The sequence below is a fragment of the Hyperoodon ampullatus genome (assembly GCF_949752795.1).
Source record: "Hyperoodon ampullatus genome assembly, chromosome: 9".
Classification (NCBI taxonomy): Eukaryota; Metazoa; Chordata; class Mammalia; order Artiodactyla; family Ziphiidae; genus Hyperoodon; species Hyperoodon ampullatus.
In genome coordinates, this window is record NC_136922.1 from 54,519,102 (window position 1) to 54,529,878 (window position 10,777).

Here is a 10,777-nt window from a genome sequence, read left to right on the forward strand (position 1 = left end):
TCATTCATTCATACTCTGTTTTGAAGCCTTCAAACTGCTTCTAGAATGTGCCCCTGCTTTTCATTCTTTATTGGCCAAAGCCTCTCATTTTTAAAAGTTAAGTTCATTTTCTTCCCCCAGAAACTTCCCAAGAAAGATGAGGCCATTCCCAGGTATTTATATACAGCCTATGCTTGTAGAAACACATATCTAAGTTTGGCGACACTGGTTAACTTCCACAGTGGTTAGAGATTCGATCAATTATGGCTCTGTTGATTCTCGTGTTTTCAAATTAACAGGTATGTTACATACGGGATTCGCCCCTTGCCATTAAGACTGGTTCATATATCAAATTAATGCTTGCTTATCAAAGTTAAACAATTTATTATATTTTTATTTATATTTCCTCTTTAAAATATTTCTCCCAATGAGGAAAAAAACATCTTTTTGCCATATGAAAACCCCTTATTAGCGACTGCAGCAAATGTGCAAGGCTAAGAACACAGTTTAACAATCTGAGGAGCACCCATGAACACTAGCTGGCTGACAGTCTTGAGCTGGGTTGTATATACAGATGTGTCGGCTTGCTGTTTCCATCTGGGAGGCAGCTTGGTATTGTAACCCAGGCAACTCAAGACTCATATGCCAGTCATAAACTACCATTTTCAAACTGGGAAAGTCACCTATGTCCTCTGCATCTTAAATTTCTCAAATGTCCCCCAAGGTAGCTGTGAGATCATAAATAGTAAAGCCCTTTGTAAAGCAGAATAGGGTCAGGAATTTAAGTCTGTAATGATTATTGTAGGTTTATCTGAGAGCATTCTCTTTGAGAGTAGTTACTGACCAAATCAGACAAGAACTCTGTTCAAAACACCCACTTCACATTTGTCATCTAACTGTTCCACAATGACTTGCAGAGAAGTAGATGGATAAATTTTTGTACACAATTAAAGGTTATCAAAGATATTTCAAATAAAAATATTTTCAAAAGAATATCTTTCCTGTGGTTTGGAATAGAGTTCAAAGAAGTTTGGAGCAGGAATAGTGGCTAAGAGCTTAAAGAATTACCAGATCCATTGTTGTATTTTTTCAGGAACAATTCTAAGGAATAGCTACATAAGAACACATCTGTAATAGCAGCTACATTAATCCTTGGTAGTAACACTAGCAGTCCCTTCTACGGTAATTTGGGTTTTCTTAGAAACTGTAGATCATCAACATAACACTTGCAATGGAGGTCTGTCCTATAACTTTATTTTGTTAAACAAGAGAAAAAAGTGTCATCTGATATATGGTAGCAAAAGGAAGAGATATAATCAAGGAATGTACTTACTCTTTGAGGTACTTGATAGTTCTAAAACAACTTTAATCAACTTAGAAGAAATATATGCACATCTGAACACACAGCACAGATGATCTGGACCTAAAGAAATAGGAAAAGTACTTCAGATTAATATGGTACTAGTTTAAAAACTCAATTTGAATTCACAGGGCTTTAGGAGAAATAATTAGCAATCATCTGCAATCAATGAAATCTTAAACCAAAAGAGGTGGTCAGGGCTTCCCTGGTGGCGCAGTGGTTGAGAGTCTGCCTGCCGACACAGGGGACACGGGTTCGTGCCCCAGTCCAGGAAGATCCCACGTGCTGCGGAGCGGCTGGGCCCGTGAGCCATGGCCGCTGAGCCTGCGCGTCCGGAGCCTGTGCTCCACAACACGAGAGGCCACAACAGTCAAAGGCCCGCATACCGCAAAAAAAAAAAAAAAAAGGTGGTCAATGGGTTTAAAAAAAAAAAAAAAAGGCAGTTTACTCTTAAATTCACACAATATCTATATGTGAGATACAGAAGAAAAAATTAACCCTCATTTTGTGATTCGAGAAGATAGGAAAAATAAGGATAAAAGTCACTTTACTGTCCTGGAAATAGATGATCAATATTTAATGAATTTTTTAGATCCTTTCATGACTATAGTGAAAGAATGGAGGGCCGATGAAACACTGTGTGATTAGTTGTCTTGGCATAAAAGACATTCATGATGTTTCTTTTATACCCTTTAAAAGGATACTGACAACAAAACTAGTCCAAGCTGATTTGCACTATGCCTCCTAAAATTTGCATCTAGAATGTTTTTTTGAGTTTATAGCTCCACCAATAGCTCAACCTGCCATTTAAACGTTTCCATATATCTTTCTTAAGCATCAACAACTTCCTCTTCAAATACTATTTACCTCAAATAGGAGATGAGAAGGAAAACTTGTAAACACCTGAAAACTTCCTGGGTTAAGGCTGTATCACTAGCCCTACTACGATCATTAAGTAGAATGATGTTCCCAACAGTCTGCACAGAAGTGATTTCAATCAGGTGGTTTTTTGCTTTTGTTTTTGTTTTTCTCTTTTCCAGATGTATGTCTGGGTTGGTTTCAAGCACAACTGCTCACTCCAAAGTTAAGTGAAATCATTTTTACAATAGAAAATACACAACAGGATCTCTGAGCAATCATTTTTTTAAAATTAATTAATTTATTTATTCATTTATTTTTGGCTGTGGTGGGTCTTCGTTTCTGTGCGAGGGCTTTCTCTAGTTGCGGTGAGCGGGGGGCCCTCTTCATCGCGGTGCGCGGGCCTCTCACTGTCGTGGCCTCTCTTGTTGCGGAGCACAGGCTCCAGACGCGCAGGCTCAGTAGTTGTGGCTCACGGGCCTAGTTGCTCCGCGGCATGTGGGATCCTCCCAGACCAGGGCTCGAACCCGTGTCCCCTGCATTGGCAGACAGATCCTCAACCACTGCGCCACCAGGGAAGCCCTCTGAGCAGTCTTTTTTTTTTTTTTTTTTTTTTTTTTGCGGTACGTGGGCCTCTCACTGTTGTGGCCTCTCCCGTTGCGGAGCACAGGCTCCGGACGCGCAGGCTCAGCGGCCATGGCTCGCGGGCCCAGCCGCTCCGCGGCACGTGGGATCTTCCCGGACCGGGGCACGAACCCGTGTCCTCTGCATCGGCAGGCGGACTCTCAACCACTGCGCCACCAGGGAAGCCCCCTGAGCAATCTTTTTTTTTTTTTTTTTTTTTTGCGGTACGCGGGCCTCTCACTGCTGTGGCCTCTCCCGTCGCGGAGCACAGGCTCTGGACGCGCAGGCTCAGCGGCCATGACTCACGGGCCCAGCCTCTCCACGGCATGTGGGATCTTCCCAGACCGGGGCACGAACCCGTGTCCCCTGCATCGGCAGGCGGACTCTCAACCACTACGCCACCAGGGAAGCCCTGAGCAATCATTTTTAAGTGGGGTCACCAAGTCTGGCTTTCTAATGTCGTGACTAGCCTCTTGCAAAGCCTGTAACACAGAACTTGGGCTTCAGAGGAAAGCAAATCAAGCTTCCAGAGAAGCCTCCCCTCCCCCCCCCCCCACCCTCCTCTCACTCCCTTTGAGCTGTGTCCTCAGGAGCACCAGAGGGAGCAGAAAAAAAGGAGGAAAAAAAAAAAAAAAAAAGAGCTTTCCAGGTTAGAATCAATGGAAAGAGACCACAACAGTGACTATGAACGCTCTCAGAAAAACCCATCTCTGAAACACTAGTGGGTTGAACAGTGAGCAGGTCATCATTACACAACCAGCATGAGCTGCTGATTCAAAAATAGCAACCTGCAGCTCCACGCCGAACACCCGGCCAGGCAAGCCCCAAGCCCCTGGCTGCCCCGACCAGACACCTAGACATTTTCATACTCCTGAGTCCAAAATAATTTTTTTAGAGCTCTACCAAATACCTCCTCACTCAGTGGTCACGTCCGCAAATGTGGTCAGCATTTTTCAAGGCTAAATGACTCCCGTCGTTTAAGCAACCTTACACAAAATCCTCAACTATTTATGCAAAAGACCCACAAATTGTAACATTCTTGACCAGACCTACCTGTTTCTCACATCCAGAGCATTTTACTCGCCCACACTGAGGAACCTCTTAGAGCGTCTCCCTCTCCGCGTCCCAGGAAGTGCGTTCCCAGTGAGCCACACCGGAGGCTTCTGGGACTCGTAGTCAGGTTCCCTAAATCAGAACGTCCTGGATGACTGGAAGACTACAATTCCCAAAATCCACTGGGCCGGCAGTCCCAGGCAATATCCTGGGACCACCTCCCGCCCTCTGCTCCGCTTCCCACCTCCACCATTCCTCTAGCACCTTCAGTTCCGTCCAGATTTGAGTTATAGGTCTAAAAAACAGTTAAAGGAAGCAAAACAAAACTAAAAATAGTTTTGAGTTGGGTACCCAAGTAAATATTTCCCACTAAATGATTTATTTACCACTTTCAGTGGGAAAGGGGGAGGGAGGGTCAGAGTGTTTTTTGTTTTTATATCATTTTTTTTCCACCTGCTGTTTCTCAAGTAACTTTAATTCAAAACAATCAATATGCCATTGAGGCATATTTGGAAGTGGCCTGCCCTGGGCAGATGCTGAAGTGTCATGATCATACATACACATAAATGGAGATAAAGTAAATGTGGCAAATATTGATAATCGTTAAATCTGGAGAGAGTAAGTATACGGGTGTTCATTATACTATTCAAATTCTCTGTATCTTTGAACATTTTCAAAATAAAAAGTTTGAGAAAAAGTATCATAGTTTTAAATGAAAGTAAAGGATGGCATCCATCCCTATCTGTCGGAAGCCATCCTGGAGCCATTGCACCATGACAAAGTCATGAGCAACGGAAGGCATACCGCACTTTTAAAAAATAAAAAAGGGGGAGATGTCGGAAGCCATCCTGGAGCCATTGCACCATGACAAAGTCATGAGTAACGGAAGGCGAAACTGCAAGGCAGCGCCGTGCCAGGAAGGTGGACTACAGCTCCGTTGTTGTTTTATGATAATAAATTTACATACAGGGGCAATTTTGGGGGGATGTTGCTCCACGTGAAAGAAAAATTCCTCTAGGACTCCCCCTCCTGAAACTACCACAGAATGGGAAGTACCCAGTAAACCCCCGGGGAAATAGGTAAAGAATTAAGAGCCTGGAACTAAGGGGATGTTTTTATGAAAAACACCCTCTAGTATGGAGTTATGGCCATGGGCCGGAGTTCCTGATGACGACATAGGAGATTTATGGTTCTATTATAAAGGAAGATTAATTATAGAAAAACAAATGACTAGAGCAGAATTCGTTGCCAGGATAGGGAGAAAACACTGTCTCAGTTAAAGGAAACAACGAGAAAGAGCATGCAGGTACATTGTAAATATTTTCATGGAACCATTGTAAAAGGTTGCTCATGCAAGAAGAAAAATAGGAACAAGTAGCTCCAACTTTTACAATTGAAATAATCATATAACTGCTTGACTTGGTTACTAAGAAACAACCTGTGATTAATGGGAACTTGGGGAAATATTTTAATAGGATATCTAGAAACTAGGGGATATTTGTTTTAAAAAATCTTTATAGAACATTTTGAGGTTTGATTGTGCTAAGATTGTTTGGCCACGTACCTGGTAATGTAATCAACTACAATATATAAACCTGTGATTGTAAACAATAAAGAAGAATGAAGAAGAAGAATGAAGAATAAAGACAAGAGAAAGAGAAACATGCAATGCTGATACTTTAAGAAGTGTAATAGAATTATTTCCTTCGCCGACGCTATCCATCCCTCGGGTATCCCTGGACTCGCTGGAGCTGGACTCCGGCACCTATCCCACTCTGCCACTGTATGACCTTGGGCAAGTTAAATAACCTCTTTGTAGCTCAGGATCTCATCTGTAATAATAATGTATTTATATCAGAAACTATGGTGAGGATTAAATGAGTTACTATACATAGACAGTAAACGTGTCTAACACACAATAAGGACTTTACGTATTTGCTATTTCCATTTGACATTTTTGTGTTGCTCTAGTAATGGGACTATGTGTTAGTAATGAAAAAGGCTACTATCTGTGCACTGCTACCACTTTCTCATCTTCCATACTGCTTCAGAGGATGTAAGGTGATTTAAGGCCAGAAGCAATCCGATCCCAAAGCCAGACCTAGAGATGTAACAATGTGAAAGAGGGACAGCATTGGGTGTTAAAAGGATTTCTGGGTACAATAAGGCTCTGGGCTCCAGGCCAGCTCTGGCAATAGCAGATGGATGATGACGATATGACACAGGATTCTTTGCTCTGAACTTCAGTTCTCTAATCTATAAAACTGAATTGAATCAAATAACTGTGTACAAAATCATTTTATAATTTATTTCCCCGTCATTGATGACTACCTTTTTAGCAGACTTTAGCTGAGATGTATATGTAGTTGATAATATGTTTTTTTAAAGCTATAAAAGGAAGGGAAGACAATCCTATTTTTAGACTGATTGATCAAGTTCAGCTCTATGGTTAGCCTGCCTTTGGTATGGAAAAGATGAAATGAAATACTTACATGCCCTAGTGGGACTAGAATGTTGGAATACCATTCTCAGAAGTACTTTAGGTAAGACTTTGAGCAATTAACAATCCTGGCTTCCAAGTTCACTGCAATATACCGTTCATCTCCAAAATTCTACGAAGATTCTCATTTAGTTATCTATTAGTTTCCTATTGCTGCTTCAACAAATTACCACAAACTCAGTGGCTTAAAACACCACAAATTTATTATCTTACAGTTCTGGAGGTCAGAAATCTGACAGGGTCTCCCTGGGCTAGAATCAAGGTATCAGCTGTGTTTTTTTCTGGAAGCAAGAGCTGTGTTTTTTTCTGGAAGCTCCAGGGAAATCTCCTTTTCCTTCTACTTCTCCAGTTCCTGAGGACACCTTCATTCCTTAGCTTGTGGCCCCCTTCCATCTTCAAACCCAGCAATGACCGGTTGAGTCTTTCAACATCTAAATCACTTCACCCTACATTCTTCTGCCTCCCTCTTCTAGCTTTTAAGAACCCTTGTGATTAAAATTGACCCATCTGGACTACCCAGGATAATTTTTCTATTTTATGGTCATCTGACTTGCAACCTTAATTCTGTAACAGAGCATATTCAGATTCCAGAGAGGAGAAGGAGGATATCTTTAGGGGACTATTATTCTGCCTACTACAGTCACTAATAACCTCTTTCTGCTTGAATCCAAAGGCTTCTTTTTGGTCCTAATTCTCTTCCACCAGCTTCAGGTCCACATTACACAATTCAGACCACCTTTTTCCCTAAACTTTTCTTCCTTGGATATGGAAACATCAATATTTCTACCTTTCTTCTAGTTTATCTGATTAATTCACTGTCCACCAGCTGCTTTCACTTCTTCACATAAAGATATTTTAACAGTTTCCTTACATATATTATCAATTAAAAAAATAATAGATAACATTGTATACCAAGCACTTTTTCATGGACTCTCTAATTTAATCACCATCACCTCATATTAATGACAAAGAAATTGAGATGCAGAAAGGTTAAATAATTTGCGCAAAGTCAAGAAGTGGTTAAGTGGTAGATCTTCCTAAAAGGTGGCTGTCACTATTCAGAATTCTCCAGACTCAGGACAGTTTCCTATTTTTGGATTTCTGCCTCTAAGATCTTACTTAAATCTAACTGCTCATTGAAGCTATTCCTGAACTTGAAATGACCTCATACTATCCTCTTTGCTCACTCAAATCTTACCTACCTCCCCGCTGCTCTGAATATTTGTATCTTCTCTAAACTACATAGTAAACTACACAGTTCAACCTCAAATTGTAAATTAACTTGCACACACTGTTCCTTTTCCATGTGTTAGTCATATTTCACCATAGTATTTCTCCAACTCCATGACTGAAATTCAGCAAATTTAGATTAATGAAAAAACCCATAAACTTGTTTTTAGAGGAGACTGTCAAATAAAAATAATAGATAACATTATAATCGGGAAGTTGGCAAGTATAGTTGGGAAGTAAATTTTTACTATTAGTTGGGAAGTGTGGAAAGAAAGAAGGGAAGCATTGTGGGTTGAATATGTCCCTCAAAACTTCATCTGCTGGGCTTCCCTGGTGGCGCAGTGGTTGAGAGTCCGCCTGCCGATGCAGGGGACACAGGTTCGTGCACCGGTCCGGGAAGATCCCACATGCCGCGGAGTGGCTGGGCTCGTGAGCCATGGCCGCTGGGCCTGCGCGTCCAGAGCCTGTGCTCCGCAGCGGGAGAGGCCACAACAGTGAGAGGCCCGCATACCGCAAAACAAACAAACAAACAAACAAACAAAAAAACTGTTAGGCGAGCGAGCAAGGGCACCTGTTTCTTGTTTTCGGTTCCTCGTGCTGCAGCACACAGAACGAGCTCCCCCTTGCTTGAAAATAAAAACTGTTAGGAATGTGTCGTCTACTGTAACATAGGTAGGACAACAGCACTTGTTCCTGATCTTTAATAAAGTTACTAGTGAAGAGGGGAGGGAGCTGGGAGGGGATGGGACTGTACAACAGAACTGGCTTAAAGTACAATAATTGAAGGCTTTTTCCTGGAATTGCTTGCAGGTGTTTTAAATCTTTTGTCTTTTACGATGCCTATTACCCCTCCTCCCACCACGACTATTTTTTGTATGGATTTTTTTGTTAACATCTTTATTGGAGTATAATTGCTTTACAATGGTGTGTTAGTTTCTGCTTTATGGGAAGCCCATATACCCCATTTTTAAAGAGAAACCTGTATGTTAAACATTTGATGAATGTGTTACAAATCTGGGATCATGACATTAATGGCTCTTTTAAGTTTGTGAGTTTTCTGGTTCATATTTTTATAGGAAAGGCCATGTGTGCTCAGTATTGTTCTTACTATTTCTCTTGACCCTGGGAGTAGTACCAGTTCACAGAAAGATTTGTTTTTGAAGCTGATGCTCAATTATTATGCAGTACTCTTATTTCCCCCCATTAGGATTTGGTTGACCAGGGGCTTTTATTTACTCTATCATTTAACCATGCTTCAAATCCATCCAAAGCCATAAGCTTTTACTCAATGTCTGCTCTGGATTTAAGCTATTTTCAATCTCCCTCAATTTGTAGCAAACCATAAACAAATAAAACTTAAGGTATGTTTTAGCTTTATAATCATATCCTTTTTCTTAATATAAGAATATTACACCATGGCCTTTCTAAAGCCTTTTATATAGAAATAATACCAATAACAATGTTTAACAACAAATAAGAAAATGAAGGCACTGGTCAGAAGATACTGACAATTTCAGAAAAATATATTGAAATATGTGCCATGAACAAAGGAAGCTCTTGTCCTTTGCTTTCAACTTTCAATGCACTCAGAGTTTACAAAATAAATAGGAAAAAAATTGCCTTGCTATATTTGCTCCAGAATTAGTTGTAATATAAATTGCATATCCTGTTCTTCAAATTCCAAGTATTTCAAAGGAAAGGACATGATTCAGATAACACCTATGCTTCACATAGCTTAGTATCTGGGTACCCCAAAAGATTTCATTTCTATTATGAACACATTAATAATATACACAAAGGAGATTACTTCCTTTGAAGTCTTCCAAATACCCAACAACTATTAATTAAGCAACTGTCTTACAATGAGAAACAGAAAAAAATTTTTTTAAATTAGGACACCCTAAAATTAGTGGTTAGTTATAGTCAGAAAAGGTAGTTGAAATTGCCGCTGGCTTCTCATCCAACTGAGGCAATGAGCCCACATTTTACTCCTAAGTTATCCACAAGGAAATACTCCAACTTTCCAACATACATACTTTTCTTTCTCCTTTCCTCATTTCTATTATCTATTTGATTTTGCTTTTCCTTCAGCTGGCTTGTGACACTCAATCAAAGCTAAAAAGAGTCCTCTGATACTTTCCCTGTACTTGCTACCTCCGATCACAAAACAGAAAATAAATAGAACGCTTCCCTGAAATATCTCTTTAAGAAAAAAAAACAGATATTTTTCATTATTAAACTCTGCAGTACAGATTGTAACATGTTGTCTGCCAATATTTGTCAACTATGTTTACCTCTTAATTCCCAAGGTATATAAACTTTTGTAAGGCAAATACTTTTTTGTAATTATAAAATATTTTAGATAACGAAAAGGTTAAAAAAAAAACCCAAAACACTCACGTACCTACCATCCAACTTAACAATTTGGACTTCAAAAAAAATGTTGCCATATTTTTGAAATTGTCTTTTGTATAAAGTTTACCAATTTATATTATTCCTCATTTTCATTTTGTTTTTTAAGCTATAACTTGTAAGTATATTTCTATGCTGTTGCTTTGAAACATTATTTTTAATGTACCTTAATGGTATTACAAATTTCTTGATGGAACTTAACTTTGTTAACTGAATATTTTATCTGAACTTTGCAAAAACCCTGTGAAACTACTTGGAAAATACTCCACGTCTTTGTGTACATTTTTAGCAAGAAAAACAAATCTGTAGCTTTCATTAACTTTCTCTGACCTCTATCCTCACAAAGCAAATGAACACTGAGCTAAAAGAAAACATAACTTTACAGGAAAACTAACAGGATAAATCCTGAAATAAAATACCCTTGACCTAATTTTGCCCATTATGAAAGCAGATTTTCCCCCTTGATTATATAATACATGTTTACCACTTAAAAGAAAACATTTATTTTACAAAAAGGTCATTTTGCTATGATAAATAATATGGATATATATTACAAAAAGAACAATAGGTTTCTGAAATTTTTTTTTCATAGGTGAAATCTTCAGAGCACAGATCCAACCTCACAGTATGGTATACTTAATACTTGACAGTGTCTGGTAGCATAAATTTGTAATTTATGATGGTAAATGACTCTGAAATAGCAAGCTCTGCAAGAATGACTGGGACTTGGTAAAAATGTGTTAAACACAGTGTATTGATAC